We start from the raw sequence: 18,081 nt of genomic DNA, 5'->3' as shown, positions 1-18,081 counted from the left end.
TGGGGTTATGTTCCCTCTCTTCCAGTCATCGGGGACCTCACCAGATCGCCACGACTTCTCAAATACGATAGCCAGTGGCTTGGCAACTTCATCCGCCAGTTCCCTCAGGACCCGCGGATGGATCTCATCAGGACGCATGGACTTGTGCACCTTCAGGTTCCTTAGATGATCCCGAACCTGCTCTTCGAGTACAATGGGCAGTTCTTCATTCTCGCAGTCCCTGCTTGCACCTTCCACAGCTTGGGCGGTGGGACAGGAACTCTTGTCGGTGAAGACTGAGGCAAAAAAGTCATTGAGAACCTCAGCCTTCTCCATGTCCTGGGTAAGCAGGACACCAGTTCCCTTCTGGAGGGGGCCTACATTTTCCCTGGACTTTCTTTTGTCCCCTGTGTACCTATAAAAGCTCTTCTTGTTGCATTTTATATCCCTGGCCAGATTCAGTTCTGCCAGGGCTTTGGCCTTCCTTACCTTATCCCCGGCCACTCGCGCAGCCTCTTTGTAGTCCTCCCAGGCTACCTGTCCCCACTTCCACCCTCTATAGGCTTCCTTTTTCACTTTCAGTTGGTCCAGGAGCTCCTTGCTCATCCACGCCGGCCTCCTGGCCTTTTTGCCCGACTTGTTTTTCATCGGGATGCACCTCTGCTGAGCTTGGAGGAGGTGCTCCTTGAATATAGACCAACTTTCCTGGGCCCCTCTTCCCTCCAGGGCCGCCTCCCACGGCACTTGGCCCATCAGGTCCCTGAAGAGGCCAAAGTCCGCCTTCCTGAAGTCTAGGGCAGAGAGCTTGCCATGTAGTTTCCTTGCTGCCCCGTGGATCTTGAACTCCACCATGTCATGGTCGCTGCAGCCAAGGCTGTCCTTTACTTTCACATCCCCGACCAGTCCCTCCCTGTTGGTGAGCACAAGGTCGAGCATGGCACCCCTCCTTGTCGGCTCCTCTATCGCCTGCAGGAGGAAGTTGTCATCCACGCATTCCAGGAACCTCCTGGACTGCCTGTGCCCTGCCGTGTTGTCTCTCCAACAGATGTCAGGGTGGTTGAAGTCCCCCATGAGGACCAGGGCCTGTGACCGTGAGCCTGCTCCTATCTGCCTATAGAGCACTTCGTCCGCTCTATCCTCCTGGCCAGGCGGCCTGTAACAGACCCCTACCGTGACGTCCCCTGTCCGTCCCCATCCTCTAATCTTGACCCATAAGCTCTCTCTCAGCTCCTCCTCCATCCCCACGCGGAGCTCCACACACTCCAGCCGGTTGCTGATGTAGAGAGCGACACCCCCTCCTCGTCTCCCCTGCCTGTCTTTTCTAAAAAGCCTATACCCCTCCATGTTGACGCTCCAGTCGTATGTGTCATCCCACCACGTCTCCGTGATGCCAATGAGGTCATAGCCCTGCTCGTGTGCAAGCATCTCCAGCTCTTCCTGTTTCTTCCCCATGCTGCGTGCATTGGTATAGAGACACTTCAGCTGGGCCCCCGACAAAGCTGACTTGCTGGCTGGAGCTACAGGGGTGCTATTGCACCGCAGTTTAGGTTTATTTGCACTTATCTGTGATCTCTCCTCAGCTTCTGGACCCTTGGTGCTGGCACTGGTGCCATGCTGACAGCAGTGGGCTGAACTGTGCTCCCCCTCCCCCAGCAACACTAGTTTAAAGCCCTCCGGACGAGCCTGGCAAGTCTTTGTCCAAGCACACTCTTCCCCCTCTTGGTTAGGTGCACGCCATCCGCCCCTCGCAGCCCGGGCTTCTCAAAGTACGCCCCGTGATCTAGATACCCAAAGCCCTGGCTGTAGCACCACTCCCTGAGCCAAGAGTTAACGTGCCAGATACGTCTGGCCCTTTCAGGTCCCTGCCCTTCGACCAGGAGGATTGACGAGAAGACCACCTGCGCCCCAGAGCCTTTGACTGTTGAACCCAGAGCCCTGAAATCCCTTTTGATGTTTTTTAGACTGCTGCCAGCTGTGTCACTGGCCCCCACGTGAAAAACCAGCAGTGGATAATAGTCTGTGGGCCGTATAAGGCTAGGTAGTCAGTTCATCACACGTTGTTTCACGCCGCTGCTTCATGGTCGGGGGAAGAACTCCTCACATTCCTCCCCTGCTCCGTTGTGGGGTCCCACCCCTACACCACAGTCCTTCGTGGAACTGCTCCGACGTGGGTCATCTCTTCCACGGGGTGCAGTCTCTCCAGAACGGCTGTCCCAGCGGGCCCTCCATGGGCCACAGCCTCCTTCAGGCATCCACCTCCCCCGGTGTGGGGTCCTTTACAGGCTCCAAGTGGATCTCTGCTTCTCCGTGAACCTCCATGGGCTGCAGGGCGACAACCCGCTCCACCATGGTCGTCACCACAGACTGCAGGGGAATCTTGGCCAGGAGCCGCATTACTCCTCCCCCTCCTTCTTCACTGACCTTGGTATCTGCAGCCGTTCCTCTCACACGCAAAGTTCTTCACAACAGGCTGGCAGATGCCTCTCAGAATCTCTTCACATCATCCATCTCATCTCCTCTCCACTTCTTGCAGCCAGGCCGGGCCGAGTTGGGCCCAGTCGGCTGCCTGGCGAGAGGCCAGAGGGTGAGGCCTGCAAGGCCCACGAGGCCTGCGCCTCCCCCTCTGTGCCTCTGCCCCCGCTCAGTTTCTTCACATCTTCTCTTCTCTCTTTTTTTTTTTTTCTGTTTTCCCCTTCTTAAATACGTTATAGCAGAGGTGTTATCAGGGAACATTCTGCTACCAATCGGCTCGGCCTTGGCCAGCAGCAGGTCTGCCCTAGGCCTGGCCGAGTCCACTGAAAAAAGGGGAGCGACTTCAAGCAGTTTCCTACAGAAGCTACCACCTTAGGCCCCCCTCACTAAACAAAACCACAGCACCATTATTAAAATAATTTGTAACCCATATTATCTTGTTGCAGTAATACACTATGCAAAGAACTGCAGTTTCATGGAGTCCTTAAGACAGGCAGATAATGAAAGGCAGAGCTGGGAAAAGCTGGGCTTTTCATTGTGCCACAAATGACACTGTTCTGCTTTTCTCTTTTCCCGACTCAGATGATAACAAAAGGCACCCAAAACTTTTCTCACAAAGTGAAATAAACCAGTAAAACCAAATACTCCACTCATGCATATTTTCTTGACTTAATATGTACGTGAAATAAAACCGTAAAAAAATAGTTTCTATAATTGTTCTAAATTTTAACTAAATGTTTATACTTAGTGGAACTCACCATCTTGTTATTTTCTATTACAATTTCATCAAAAGAGATCTTGTTTATGTAAATCAACATATCTCAATATCTTTCTCCTTAAACGCCTAAAGAGCTAATCTACTTACAGAAACTACTTCTGCCACACATTCTAACTATGCAGAAACCCCAAAACTTACACCCGGGATCAATGCTTTTCATGCCAGTCACAAAAGCACTGTGATGTCCAGATGCTACCAGGATATAATATGATTCAGTACTTCAGTCTGTGTCCTCAGTATACATGATGGCTCCCTTTGAACTAACTTTCTGATCCCATCAAACATGTGTAAAAGTTCAAAGTTATGTTAATCACTGAGGACACCAGAAAAGACAAAGAAAATTATATGTATTATAAGGTTGGTCCAGATTGGATGGAGAGTGTACTTAAAGAGTAAAAAATGGAAGGACGTCTAGACTGGGGCACCACAGGGGACTGAGGCTATTTGATATTTTCATTATAGACCAAAACGATGGAGTCTTCCTATGCTAAGAGATGACACCAACCAGGGATGACAGCAGAGACACTAAGCGCAAGATGAAAATTTGTTAAGCAATCTTCACAAACTGGAGATGCTCAAAAAAACTCCAAGATGCTGATCAGTAGGGGCAAGTACAAAATACTACACCAAGACAGGAAAAAAATCAACTTCACATAAAAGCCTGCTGCAAGAGGAAAGAAATAACCATGTCTCTGCATTCATAATGGAAAGAGAAGAGAGCTAATGTATTTGTATTGCAATAGGAAAGACTTAGGTTAGACACTAGAAAAACTTAGCTAAGCACTAAGAATAACACTGGCACAGTCTGGCTGGTCTATGATGTTTCCACTATACTGTCTTCACAAACATCATAAAAAAATGTGAAAGAAATTACACAGGCACTGGAAAGACCATGTTGGAAAGGAGGATGTTTAGAGGCTCTCCAGAGACCTTCTTGCCAGCTCTGTGGTTCTTTGAAATCTTGTCTATTTGTACATATTTCTGAAACAGCTCCTTAAGAGATTACAGATCTTCTTTCTCTGGCGCTTGACTCGACCCATGACTACAGCCAAGTTTGGCCTGTGAGGCAGAGGGAAATTCAGGATCACTGTTCCAAGTGGACCTTGCATGCAGCATTAAACTAGACATCAAACTTCTGGAGTAACCTTGTTGCATTTTACGGACAGCTTAGAAATAAGAACATTACATTAGAAAAACGTCCTGCTACTAAATATTTCACATGAACTGCAATGCATGTATGTGTGGAAAATATTGCTGAAAGTCCTACCTCTAGAAGCTTCCCATTTAGGGAATGCAAGGCATAAAAAAGTTTTGAAAATCACTTACGTGACTTCACCAGTGCTAGGTTTAGGTTTTGTTTCTCCACATCTGGCTTCTCAGAGCTGGGCAACTAAGCATTGATGTTTCTCAGCCTGCTCCCAGCACCTTCCACTATGCTTTGGTTGTCGTTGCTGTGGGTTTGGATTCAGGGAGGGGAGGAAGCAGGCAGGCAATCCAGACAAGCCTTGTTTAGGCAAAACCACTTTACTTTAGGATTCTTCACAATAGCCCCTATGCTCAGATAATTTTAGTTCTTCTGTCTTGTATCTCTAATTTACTTTTGTAAGTTGCTTCCAGTAGCTTCCAGCCGGTGCCGTGTTTGTACGGTACACATCCCTGAGGGGATTGGGGATAGCTGTAAAAAAAACAGTATTCTAAACCCTCACATCTCTGCTCATAGGGATGGAGAATCTACCCTTTGAGAAACCAAGCTGCTCAACTTTCCCCTCCACAATGACAAATTAATGGTTTTCAACTGCTTCCAATTTCAAAATCCATAAACATTTTCTAACACATGGATGATCCCAACTAACAATAGATGGATAAGCAAGCCCACTGATAGCAAACGTGCTCTCTTCTTAGTAGCAGATGAAGTTGTACCTTTTTAAGAGTATTCCACAATCCCTCAGGAGTCCAGAGACCAAAGTTTGAAAATCCCTTTTTTCAGCTATTTCTTTACTTCAACTTTCTTTAAAAAGAGCAACAACAACTACAAAAATTCTGCTGTCCCAGAAGGTCATTGCCTGGGTTTAATACAGTTAATAGCACTGAACTGTTTTAAAATCCAGCTTAGCCAGCTAAGCAGCAGGAAAAGTGCCCATTTTTTTTTTTTTGGTGGATTTCCAAGCCCTACATGGTGACTGAGACAGTGCTGTCACGGGCACTGCAAACAATTGAGAGCTGTGGACAGACTGGCCCCGATGGACAATAATTCTTAATTAGGTTTTCTGGCTCTTTGGATGGAGAACTTGAAGAAACTGCTGCTCACACTGAGGTGCATGCTTTGTCCTTGCAGACAGATTTGTTTACGTGTTCCTAAAATCCATTTGTAGGAAGCTCTTTCCACATACGCTGCTATTTTCTTTACACGCATCCATAAGATTGGATCAGGTAAAGCTACTCTTGTGTTAAACAAATGCAAGATCTGATTATTCCAGTAGAAGATGGACCAGCTTAATTAGGAAGGTACTGAAGACTCCTTCTTCTTTATTGCACCTTACAGACAAAAAGCAGCTCCTCTATACCCCTCATGTAACTGCTGTCATGAGGGAAACTGAGGAAGCATAGAATTGTTTGGTGATGATGGTAGCTCATGCTGGAGCCAGAACAGTAACAATGTAACTTCTCTCTTGCATCGCTATGCGGCCCATGATCCTTTCTTGAGGTTTACCACTATAAAATACAAATGTATATTCAGTTTCTTTCACACTTAGTGTTCTTCTGACTGAACTGGCTGGAATTATTACATGAAAACACACATAGTCTCACTGGAAAGAGAGATATTTGGGGGGAAAAAAGGTGCTCAATAAATTCTGCTCTTCAGAAATTCATAGCACTTTGGATCAAATCTGTAGAATCAGTTTTGAAGACAAACAGTTGGAATGGTTCCCATTCTGAAGTTTATACACGTTCACTATTTCCTGGAAAGAGTGCTACTGAAATAATTTTGAACTTGGTCGTTTGAGGAAGATGTCTCTATAAATTATTTATGAGCTTCGTATTTGTTTAGCTAGGTCTACTACCAAAAGCATCCTTCAGAAGCCTCAGACATTTACACCTAAAATGTCACCAGCAAATGCAAGCATGATGTTTTGCTGCTTAAGGAAGGGATGAGTTTTCTGAATAATATCTAAAGCTCTGTCACTAAAAAGCTTTCTGATCCTGGATCAAAAACATACTTGATTCAAACCTCCAATGTGCTCTGTACAGTCAGTTAAAATGTTTTTACAGCCTCCTTTCCAACTAAAACTTTTAGATTGTTCAGGAAAAAATGCTGCGGAAGTGCTATATTATTCACTGTATCAGCTATAATGAGTAACAAAATAATAGAAAGAAAGTAATTACTGGGGTTTAAACTTTAAAGTAACTCAGGTCTCTGCCTGGCCGTAGAGTTGAGGAGAAGGGAGAACAGGTACTACTCATGGCATAGGAAGATCAAATTAGGAATTGCTGAAGTAAATGAATACAAATGAATACAAATTAATGGTACTGGATGGGCTGCATGAGAAAGCTGCCCACGCCACTTAGAGGTTGCTTTCTATCATCTCAGCAAAATTGTGGCAATCAGGGGAAGTCCTCAACGACTGAAAAAAGGCAAATGTTATGCTTATTGTAAAATAAAAACCAACAGGGTCCAGAGAACAATAAGTCAGACAAATTAATCTCAGACCTAGGAAAATTATGGACTGGAGGGGTGGAATAATAGCGGGTGGAAATCTGACCGATTGCTGGGTTCAAGGGGTAGCCATCAACAGTCTGAGGTCTAACTGGTGGTTGGTTATGAATGGTGTGATCCTCAAGGGCACCCTTTCCATCTTGAGCAACGACCGAGATGCCAGGTATGGACTGTGCCTTCACTAAATTTTGTAGAATCATATAATGGCTTTGGTTGGAAGAGACTTTAAAGATCATTTAGTTTCAACCTCCCTGCCCTGGGCATGGACACCTTCCACTAGACCAGGTGTCTCAAAGCCCCATCCAGCCTGGCCTTTAGCACTCCCAGAAATGGGGCATCCACAACTTCTCTGGGCAACCTGTTCCAGTGCCTCACCACTCTCACAGTGAAGAATTTCTTCCTTATATCTAATCTAAACCTACTTTCTTCCAGTTTAAAGACTCTACCCCTTGTCCTATATCACTCCATGCCCTTATCAAAAGTCCATCTCCATCTTTCTTGTACTGGCCCCCTTTAGGTACTGGAAGGCTGCTATAAGATCTCTCTAGAGCCTTCTCTTCTCCAGACTGAACAATCCCAACTCTCTCAGCCTGTCCTCATAGGAGAAGGAGTCCAGTCCTCTGATTATCTTTGTGGCCCTCCTCTGGACTCACTCCAGTAGGTCCACGTCCTCCCTTGACCTGTTGGCCACACTTCTTCTGATGCAGCCGGCTTTCTGGGTTGCAAGGGAGCATTGCCAGCTCATGTTAAACTTCTCATCCACCAGCACTCCCAAGTCCCTCTCTTCAGGGCTGCTCTCAACCCGTTCTCTGCCCAGTCTATATTTGTACCTGGAATTGCCCCGAACCCATGCACAGGACCTTGCACTTGGCCTGGTTGAACTTCACGAGGTTTGCACAGGCCCATCTCTCCAGCCTGTCAAGGTCCCTCTGGATGGCATCCCTTCCCTTCAGTGTGTTGACCGCACCACACAGCTTGATGAAAGAAGGCGAGTTGCTTGTGGAAGGAGCAGTTGTCTATGCTGGAGTGCAGAGCTGCTGTTCAGAGAACTCAAAATCCAGGTGTTGCTTGACAAGGACCTCAGAAAATTCAGCAAAGACAAAATCAAAGTCCTATACTGGAACAGGAGAACAGTATGGGCTGGAGGTACACTAGCAGGGTAGCAGCTCTGCAGAACAGGACCTCCAGGCCCTGCTGGATAAAAGGCACTGGTGAGACCTTGTGGCAATGAAGGTACCATATGGGGCCACATTAGCAATAGGGTAGCCAACAGGTCAAAGGAAGTTATTTTTTCTAAATACTGCACCTTCTTTCGAGGCTTCAGTACACGAAAGATGTGAGCAAAGCGGACAGAGTGGACTCACACGAACATGATCACTCTGGCTGGATACCAGCCTGTTCTCATCTTTGTTTATAATTCCAACAACAATTACATCAGCTGTCTTTCATTGTGATTTTAAACTTGATTCCAAACCAACAGTGGAAACTCTGAATAGTTGAGGATGTACCAGTCCCTGAAGAATGCTATTAGAAACACTCATCATATGACTTCATATAGGAAACTACTTGGAGAGCTGCAAGCCAGATCTTAAATCTATTTAACCTGTGTCCCTCCCATCAAAAGCAGCTTGCACGTGGTCTTCCTGGAATGCTCTGCTGCTGAACAGTTTATTCAGGTTTAATACTGATACTATTACAGTTTGTTTTCCAGGAACAAAATCCACAGATATTTCTGCTATTGTTCTTAATAGCCATTCTGGTTGAATACTGATTTGGTTAGAAATCTCACAGCATTTCCACACTATGAATGTGTCTAATTTTTCATACAGTCAAATTCCAAAAAGGAACCAAAAAAAAGTGGAGAGAATCACATTTAACTTTCACACTTTTGCATCGGTAAATACTTTCCACCTCCAACTTCCTAACATAACACAAATTAAATCTTTTTTTCTGTTTACTTAATTATTTGCATGAGCTTCAGTGAAATCAGGGACAGTTCTAGGAATAAAGCTTAACTAACTTGTGCTTCCAAACTGCATATTTAACATGTTAACACTGAGCTCTGTGTGTTAATGTAGGACACTTGGTTTTTTAGGATCAACAAATGGCAAATGCTTCCATATGAAAGGAATATTCCCACCCACAGAAAGAAAATTCAGCTTTCCTACGAAGCAAACAATAGAGAATTAACATGCCTCTCAGAGGCACAGCCAGAATAAAAACAACCACACCCCAAGCCCAAATGAGATTCTCAGTTAGATATTGCTCAGTGTTTCTTTTCTGAGACATAACATATCCTCCTACTAACAAGGTGAGTGGCAGAAGCAAATTTACTGATGATTTTTGAAGCATTTAGGAATTTTCTGTGCTTACAGAAGGAATTTGTTTAATAACAAGGTCTCTCATGCCAATCCACCTCATGTAATTTTTTGAAAAGCAAGCATCTAAAAGTAGAAAAAACCCCAACCCTACTGATATTCACAGAAGGAATAGTGACAAAATACATTTAAGAGAAAGAAGCCTATTTGCCAAAAAGTGCAAGAATCATTAGAATTTATAATTTTATTTGAAACATCTTCATTTAAAGTTTTTATTATCAGATTAATGAGCTTATTCAGTATTTGTACAGTGTTGAATGCACTGGAACAATTTTACTTCTAGGATTATAAAAACTAATCAGAATGTCATTGTTTCAAAATAATTCATTGTAATATTCCTGTAAGATTATTTTAAAGCTGCCTTGCCTCAGATTTTGGAAGACAAATGTAAGTGCTAAATATTATCACCTGCTAAACCAGTGTGCTGTTATTCTTAGCTTGTGCCCACCAAGAAAACTTTAACAAACAAAATGCATCACAGACGCTTAAGTAAACAGAATATCTAGAAATAAATAAGAAATGTGAGCTGTTTAGCAACGTATGATAGAGTTTTGGAAATATTTTTGGTTTCACAGTTCAAATTTCCTCTGGGACTGGCAAGTTAACAACAGTTCTATTTTTTTTGTAATTGTAATTAGGATTACCTAAATGTTGTACAAATCAAAGACAAGAGCTCTTGATATTCAAAAAATTAGTCTGTTTGAAATATGTGAGGATTACATGGGGAAGGAGGCATTTCATTATGGGAAACATTTGTAAGACTTACTGGCAGATTCACAGACTTTTTAAGGCCAGCAAGACCCATTAAAATCTAATCACAACTTCTGAATAACACACAGCAAAGAACCTCACCTTGTATCTAGAATCATAGAATCACAGAATGGTTAGGGTTGGAAGGGACCTTCAAAGGTCGTCTAGTCCAACCCCTCTGCAAGGAGCAAGGACATCCCCAACCAGATCAGGTTGCTCAGAGCTTCATCCAACCTGGCCTTGAACATTTCCAGGGATGGGGCATCCACCACCTCTCTGGACAACCTGTTCCACTGTTCTACAACTCGCATTGTAAAAAATTTTTCCCTAATGTCCAATCTAAATCTACCTCCCTCTATTTTAAAACCATTACCCCTCATCCTATCACAACAGGCCCTGCTAAAGAGTCCTCCCCGTCTTATAAGCCCTCTTCAGATACTGGAAGGCCACTCTAAGGTCTCCCTGGAGCCTTCTCTTCTCCAGGCTGAACAGCCCCAACTCTCTCAGCCTGTCCTCATAGGAGAGGGGCTCCAGCACTATGATCATCTTCGTGGCCTCATCTGGACTTGCTCCAACGAGTCCACGTTCTTCTTGTGTTGGGTCCTCCAGAGCTGGATGAAGGACTCCAGGTGGGATCTCACAAAAGCGGAGTACAGGGGCAGAATCACCTCCCTCGACCTGCTGGCCACGCCCCTCTTGATGCAGCCCAGGATGCGGTTGGCCTTCTGGGCCACAAGGGCGCATTGCCGGCTCATGTTGAGCTTCTCGTCCACCAGCACTCCCAAGTCCTTCTCCTCAGGGCTGCTCTCAATCCATTTCCCGCCCAGCCTGTATTTGTGCCTGGCATTGCCAAGACCCAGGTGCAGGACCTTGCACTTGGCCTAGTTGAACTTCGTGAGGTTGGCATAGGCCCACCTCTCCAGCCTGTCCAGGTCCCTCTGGATGGCATCCCTCCCTTCCAGCGTGTCGACGGCACCACACAGCTTGGTGTCGTCAGCGAACTTTCTGAGGGTGCACTCTATCCCACTGTCCATGTCGCCAACAAAGATGTTGAACAGGGCCGGGCCCAACATGGACCCCTGAGGGACGCCACTCGTGACCGGTCTCCACCTGGACATTGAGCCATTAACCACCACTCTCTGAGTGTGGCCATCCAGCCAACTCCTTATCCACCGAGTGGTCCGTCCATTAAACCCATGTCTCTCTAGTTTAGAGAGAAGGATGTTGTGCGGGACAGTGTCAAAAGCTTTGCACAAGTCCAGGTAGATGATATCCGTTGCTCTTCCCTTGTCCACCGATGCTGTCGCCCCGTCATAGAAGGCCACCAAATTGGTCAGGCACGATCTGCCCTTGGTGAAGCCATGTTGGCTGTCACCAACCACCTCCTTGCTCTCCATGTGCCTTAGCATGGTTTCCAGGAGAATCTGCTCCATGACCTTGCCAGGCACAGAGGTGAGGCTGACTGGCCTGGAGTTGCCTGCGTCTTCCTTGTTCCCCTTTTTAAAAATGGGGGTTATGTTCCCTCTCTTCCAGTCATCGGGGACCTCATGAGACTGCCATGATTTCTCAAATATGATGGCAACTTCATCTGCCAGTTCCCTCAGGACCTGCAGATGGATCTCATCAGGTCCCATGGACTTGTGCACCTTCAAGTTCCTCAGATGTTCCCGAACCTGCTCTTCGAGTACAGTGGGCGGTTCTTCATCCTTGCAGTCCCTGCTTGTGCCTTCCACAGCTTGGGTGGCGAGACAAGAGCCCTTATTGGTGAAGACTGAGGCAAAGAAGTCGTTGAGTATGTCAGCCTTCTCTATGTCCCGGGTAACCAGGACACTGGTTTCCTTCTGAAAAGGACGCTACTGCATCAAGCCCATTCCTCCTGCTTGAATTACCCTTTACTTTTTGAAGGACACCCAAGTCTTGTTTTACACATTCAAAATGATGGAGAATTCACCACGTCTTCAAGGTGCTTCTGTAGCTCACTAACCTTATGGAAAGAGGGTGTTTGCTTTCTTCCACTTCGAATTTATTTAGACTTAAGATGACTGAATTGCTAATAGATTATTTTTTAAAACAAAGGGGAAAAGTGCTGTACTTAGACAAATCTCTTCTCAGCGTAGTACATATGCTGAAGTGGAGTCACCACTTAACATAGTTTTGCATAAACAGAGAGAGATTTAACATCTCCCATTTCTCACTGTAAGGTACGATTTCTACACTTTCAAACTGCCCTGCAGTTCTTTTGTGATCTTGCTCTCACTAAAATGTCACTTATGTTGAGTGACGTAAAACCACTTAGTACTACCTGATACTAACTGCAGCATTCAGTCTTGATTGTGTCACCCTTTCTCAGTATTTCTATCAGTCTCTAATAAATTACTCTGAAAACATATTACCGAACAGTGGCAATTCATACAAACAAACTTGCAATTCCGATGTTTCCTGTTAATATTAGAAGTAGTCCCATACTCCAATACGCCAAAACAAGACCGTAACCCAAGCAGAACAAAGGTGGAAAGATTGTATGTGAAGTATGGTCAAGCTTGCCTGGTAGTCAAATAGCACAACTAATAAGAAAACATACTGTAATTTACAGACTAGTCTTTCATTAGTCTCTGAAGTCTCAGATTAGACTCAAAGACTTTATTAGCGTTATTAAAAGCAGAAAAGGTCAGACGAAAGGCTAATATAACTGAGATATTATGTTAAACTACGAGCCTTTTAAGGTATCCACCTTCATAAAAAGTTGCAGCATATCAAATTGATTTAATTACTCTAGAGTAATTTCAAAAGCCTATTTTTATGTAACAATGATAAATTAGAGCATAGATTAATTATTTTACGGATTAATATACACAGTTCTTTCTGCAATCAAGTTTTTAAACGGTTCTAATAGCTGTAGCACTTACAGTAGGTTCTTTAAGCGCCAAGCAATTATAACTGTTCTCTTAGCATACTGGTTTAATTTAATACCTCCCAAGTTGCAGAAAATTTGAATTCTGCAATGGAACACACTCATTTACCATATTTCCTTTCAGAATTATAAAATAAGATATTTCAAAGGAAATGAATGACCTGGAAAAAAGCAATACAATGTTGCTAATTATCACACAATAGTGCTGAGGACAGGCTGAGGGAGTTGGGGCTGTTCAGGCTGGAGAAGAGGAGGCTCCAGGGAGACCTTACAGCAGCCTTCCAGTACCTAAAGGGGGCCTACAGGAAAGATGGGGAGAGTCTCTTCAATAGGACTAGGGGTAATGGTTTCAAAATAGAAGCAGGTAGATTTAGATTAGAAATTAGGAAAAAAAAATTTACAAGGGTGGTAGAACAGTGGAACAGGTTTCCCAGAGAGGTGGTGGATGTCCCATCCCAGGAAACATTCAAGGCCAGGTTGGATGAGACTCTGAACAACCTGATTTGGTTGGAGATGTCCCTGCTTCTTGCAGGGGGGGTTGGACTAGATGGCCTTTAAAGGTCCCTTCCAACCCAAACCATTCTATGATTTCATGATATATCTCAGACTCATTGAGATCAAGATTCAGGCAAGATATAGGTGTAGCCCATAAGCTCCTTACCCCTCATTTCCATGCAAAAATAAACCTGTGAATATGATTTTTCCTCTTTTTTTTTTCTTACAATTTTTATTCTTTTGGCAATAAAAATAAGCTGAAAAACTGGATGCAAAGAGTCTGTCCAAGTCTGTAGAGAGTATGAAGCAGGTATGCTGAAGGTCAATGCTTCATGCATCACCACTTCCAAACAGTGATATAGCCAAGAGTGAACAGAGTTTACCTACTTAAAACTTGGGAAATAGAGAGTTTACCCAATTCTTCATGCCCAACCCACTGGCAACCTCAAGTCAGGGAGTTTTCCCATTTTCCCATCACTTTCTCAAACATACCCCTGGCTGACACCGAGCAGAAGAGCAGACTCGGCTCAAGCATGCCTGCAGGCTTGCACTGGAGTTTGGTGCTACAAGGGATGATGGAGACATGGAGATGGGTGGGCAGCACGCTGCAGAAAAGGGGTGGAACTGAAGGATTTGACCTCTTGTGTAATAAGAAAGGAAACCATGCATGTCAAAGACTGGTGTCTAAAGGACAAAATACATCTTATTTTAGATGAAGGCAATAAAGTAGTATTAAAATATAAAACTGAGAGAAATTATATATGACTGTATTTGTTTGCCATCTCTGAGAAAATGATGAATAGACTGGGTTAGCAATGAATTTTTTAGCTCTGAAGAAACATTAAAGTTAGATGAACTACTGGTTTATTAGTTTCTGGAAGAATAATTCCTCCTCTTGTGTAATGGAACAAAAAAGCGAGACACCGTCACTGTGCAGACACAGAGACACGAACAATCATCAAAGTTCAGAGTGACATTGTAAAAAGGAGTTTCACCTGTAGGTCACTGGCTGAATTTTAAATAGAGGAGTTGTCACATGCCTTTTGGGAATTGTTTGATGTCCTGGGTCAGGTTGATCTCAAATACAGCTCAGTCCCTACCAGACAAGTGTTCCCACCATAAGCACTGCAGCAACAGATAATCACCCTGAAGAGCCCAGGAGAAAAGAACATCCTTGAACCAGCTCTCCTGGAAATGTCGTGTCACAACAGCCTTCCCTCTGCAAAAATAGGAGAGCACTCATTTTCCTCTGCCTGAACACCTAAAGCTGAACTAATGTTCACTGGATAACAAAAAACAAATATAATCACTTCATTCCCCTTTCTCAGTTTCTGAAGGTTTGTGGGGAAGTCTGACTCAGGCCCCGTGCTATTACCTTAGCAACTGGTCTAAATCATGTTTGAAGCATCCTTGTGATCATCAGATACCTTGCTTTTTCAACAAAAATACCTGAGTGTTGGTCTAGCAGGGCTTGCTTAATGGTTTTGTAACCCTTTCAGACACTGAAGAAGTCTGCTGTGAAAAAGCATGCACAGAAATAAAAAAAATTGAGTTGCTGGGCAAGGAAGCTGGTGAGGGGTCTAGAGCACAAGTCTTATGAGGAGCAGCTGAGGGAAATGGGCTTGTTTAGTCTGGAGAAGAGGAGGCTGAGGGGAGACCTCATTGCTCTCTACAACTACCTGAAAGGAGGTTGTAGGGAGGCAGGTGTTGGTCTCTTTTCCCAAATAACTTGTGATAGGACGAGAGGAAATGGCCTCAAGTTGCAGCAGGGGAGGTTTAGATTGGATATTAGAAACACTTCTTTACAGAAAGAGTGATCGGGCACTGGAACAGGCTGCCAAAGGAAGTGGTGGAGTCACCATCCCTGGAGGTGTTCAAAGAACGTGTAGATGTGGCACTTCAGGACATGATTTAGTAGGCATGGTGGTGTTAGGTTGGTGGTTGGACTTGATGATCTTGGAGGTCTTTTCCAACCTTAAAGGTTCTGTGAGTCTATGTTCTATGAAATAAATCCAACCAACCTGTCTCCTCACCTATACTTGCAAATTCTGGCCAAACTTAGTGTTGGAAAGGAACAGCTTTATGTGTCACAGTTCAGATGTATCCCTAACTAAAAATAAATTTGTAATTGAACCCTTAAAAAGAAAGGTGAGGAAGATAATTGCATAATTAATAAAGTAACAGTTTTAGAACCAATGGTCACCTCAAGTGTATAAAATACGACACCACAAAAATTCCATTTCATTTGATTTATGCTTCATCAAAAAGCAAAACAAATGTTATACAAATATTTTCAGTAGCTGAAAAATGGCTATCACTAGAAAAACACAGCTACAGACATCCCTCATTGCTGGGCTGAACTGTTCTCAAAATAATCCAATGCAAAGGCCACTGACGGAAATATTTCTAACACTCTGCAGTCACAAAGCATTAAACTGCTGTGTTTGGTGCAGATCACCTTGCTTGTGCTTTAGAGGTATTAGTTAAGCTTTAGTCTATGGCTTGCAAAACACTCTGAACTCTCCCGGTGTCTCTCATCCTAAAACCTCAGAATAGTCACCACTGTTTTCTCACAAATACATTTAAGTAACATGACAAATAACATTTCATTGCACGCCCATTAAAAAGAAACACGCTGGAAATCACAGAGAGTAAGGAGCCAGAGTCACTTTGCCTGTCTCAGGAGCAGCTATGAACAGCTCTGAAAAACACACGTACTGCTGCCCTCTGCAAATACTTCAGACCAAAAGGAGAATGAGGAGCAGAATTTTAACTGCATCTAAAAAGGAGAATCCCAGAATCTATTTAAGACCGAAAAAGAGAAAAATTCTACAGAAATTATGTCAGAAACCATTCTTATTGTTCAAGAAGTACACCCTATTTTGTGTCACTGTTGCAGAAACAAAGCCACCAAGTGTATTTTCAAGAAAATATTTAAATAAAACTGATGAAGTGTCAACACTTGACTGCTTGTTTAAATCGAACAAAATTATAAAAGCTGTTACAGTGTGTTAAATTTGTTCCAATGTTATTATATACCATAAGGGCTCATTGGAGCAGTGAGAATACTGCAGACAAGGCATGAAGATTACAAGATGTCTTAGACTTCTCCCTGGTACAGTATGAAAAACAATCTAAAGCAACCTAAGTTCTTTTAGTGGAGCTAACTCCCACTGGGGCTTGATGGGGTAAAAAAGAATCACTGTTCCTCCATGGTGCAAGAAAACTGTAATTTGCTTAACAGGAAATTAAATGAATCAAAGCTTCAGACAGCTAAAAAGCCCACCATCAATTACTGTGTCACATTTTTAACAGGAAAGCAAATCAGATTTATGTAAAAACTGAGGTCTCGGTTCTGGTGTATTTATATTTTCCCAAGGTTGAGCTTATAATTTATGATATTTTGTATGTTTATGCTTCCTGAGGAGCACAGATGACTATGGGAGAGAGCTCCCATTTCTGCCCTGCTCCTGCTGAGTGTGCTTTGCACGTGTAGCCCCAGTGACTAATCAAAAGGACCATGGCAAGTTGTCGCTGTTTATGCTCCACATGCACCTCAGCTGAAGAAAAGTGGTTGACAAGAGCTCAATACACACTGCCATCACAAGTACCATTCACATTATCAACTGAAAACAAGGCATTTGAATGTTAAATTTTTCTCTCTTCTTCCATAATCTGTCACACTCAGATGGGAAGCACAATGGAAGTCCCCAAGGACCATCTGTAATGCTCCTAGCACCTCACCTAGGAAATAATTCTCACACATTTGCATTTTCTAAACACAGGCTGAGTGGTAAGTTCTCATATTGCACGTACAACACAGACATATTAGTCTGAAATTCTTTGCACAGGCACTTCCAGGCTATGGAGGACGATGCATGGCTACAGCCTCTCAGCAGCACTCTCTCAGCTCAACTTGGTACACGGTCCTAACGCTCACGTAAGGTGCAGTGGCATCTTACAGAGGCTACGAACCCGAGTGCACACCAGTGTCACAGCTGTATGACACTTCACTGAACAGCTTGCACCTCACCTGGAAAGCAGTACACCAGCTGAAGATGAACCCTTAGCTGTTTAACAATATCCATTCATCCATACTTCTTGCCCAGCTTAGATATTTTGCTTTGAAAATTAGACATCCATACATTTATTGAGGCAGTCAGCTTTACGGTATTTTTGTACACCCCAGGTGAGTGAGAAGCGAAGTGTTCTGACTATAACTAAACATATATTCCATAACCCACTGTGTCTTCCACAAGACTCGGTAAAAAACAAGGCAGTTAATAAAATATTAAGAGGTTCTAAGCATATAGTAGCTACTAGTAAAACTAGCATGAGAAATGTGCCACTCTACTTCAGTCATAAAACAGTGGAGAAAAAGAACTTTAAAATTTTAAAACTGATGATAATTTTTTAAATATCAGTGTAACGAGATTTTTTTCTTTCTACTATTATTCAAGTGTGCAAAAACTACCATAGAAATTCACTAAGGCTTCACCCAGGCTGGCCTCTAATTGGGACTCTTGTGCTCTGCAAGCCCCTGTGCTAGTGTGGGGTCTCCTGCATGGGGGGTTGCCAGCAGTGGATCTCTCCCACAGCTTGC

At 43.8% G+C, this 18,081-nt stretch overlaps 1 protein-coding gene across 2 annotated transcripts in view; it reads right to left on the bottom strand.

Annotated features, from left to right (window-relative positions):
* CPQ (carboxypeptidase Q) overlaps window positions 1-18,081 on the bottom strand; it is a 181,048-nt gene that overhangs the window by 22,199 nt on the left and 140,768 nt on the right. The window lies entirely within an intron of this gene.

This window comes from Chlamydotis macqueenii, chromosome 2, assembly GCF_036417535.1.
Source record: "Chlamydotis macqueenii isolate bChlMac1 chromosome 2, bChlMac1.mat, whole genome shotgun sequence".
Lineage (NCBI taxonomy): Eukaryota > Metazoa > Chordata > Aves > Otidiformes > Otididae > Chlamydotis > Chlamydotis macqueenii.
The sequence above is the reverse complement of the archived record's forward strand: the minus strand, read 5'-3'. Positions and strand labels throughout refer to the sequence as shown.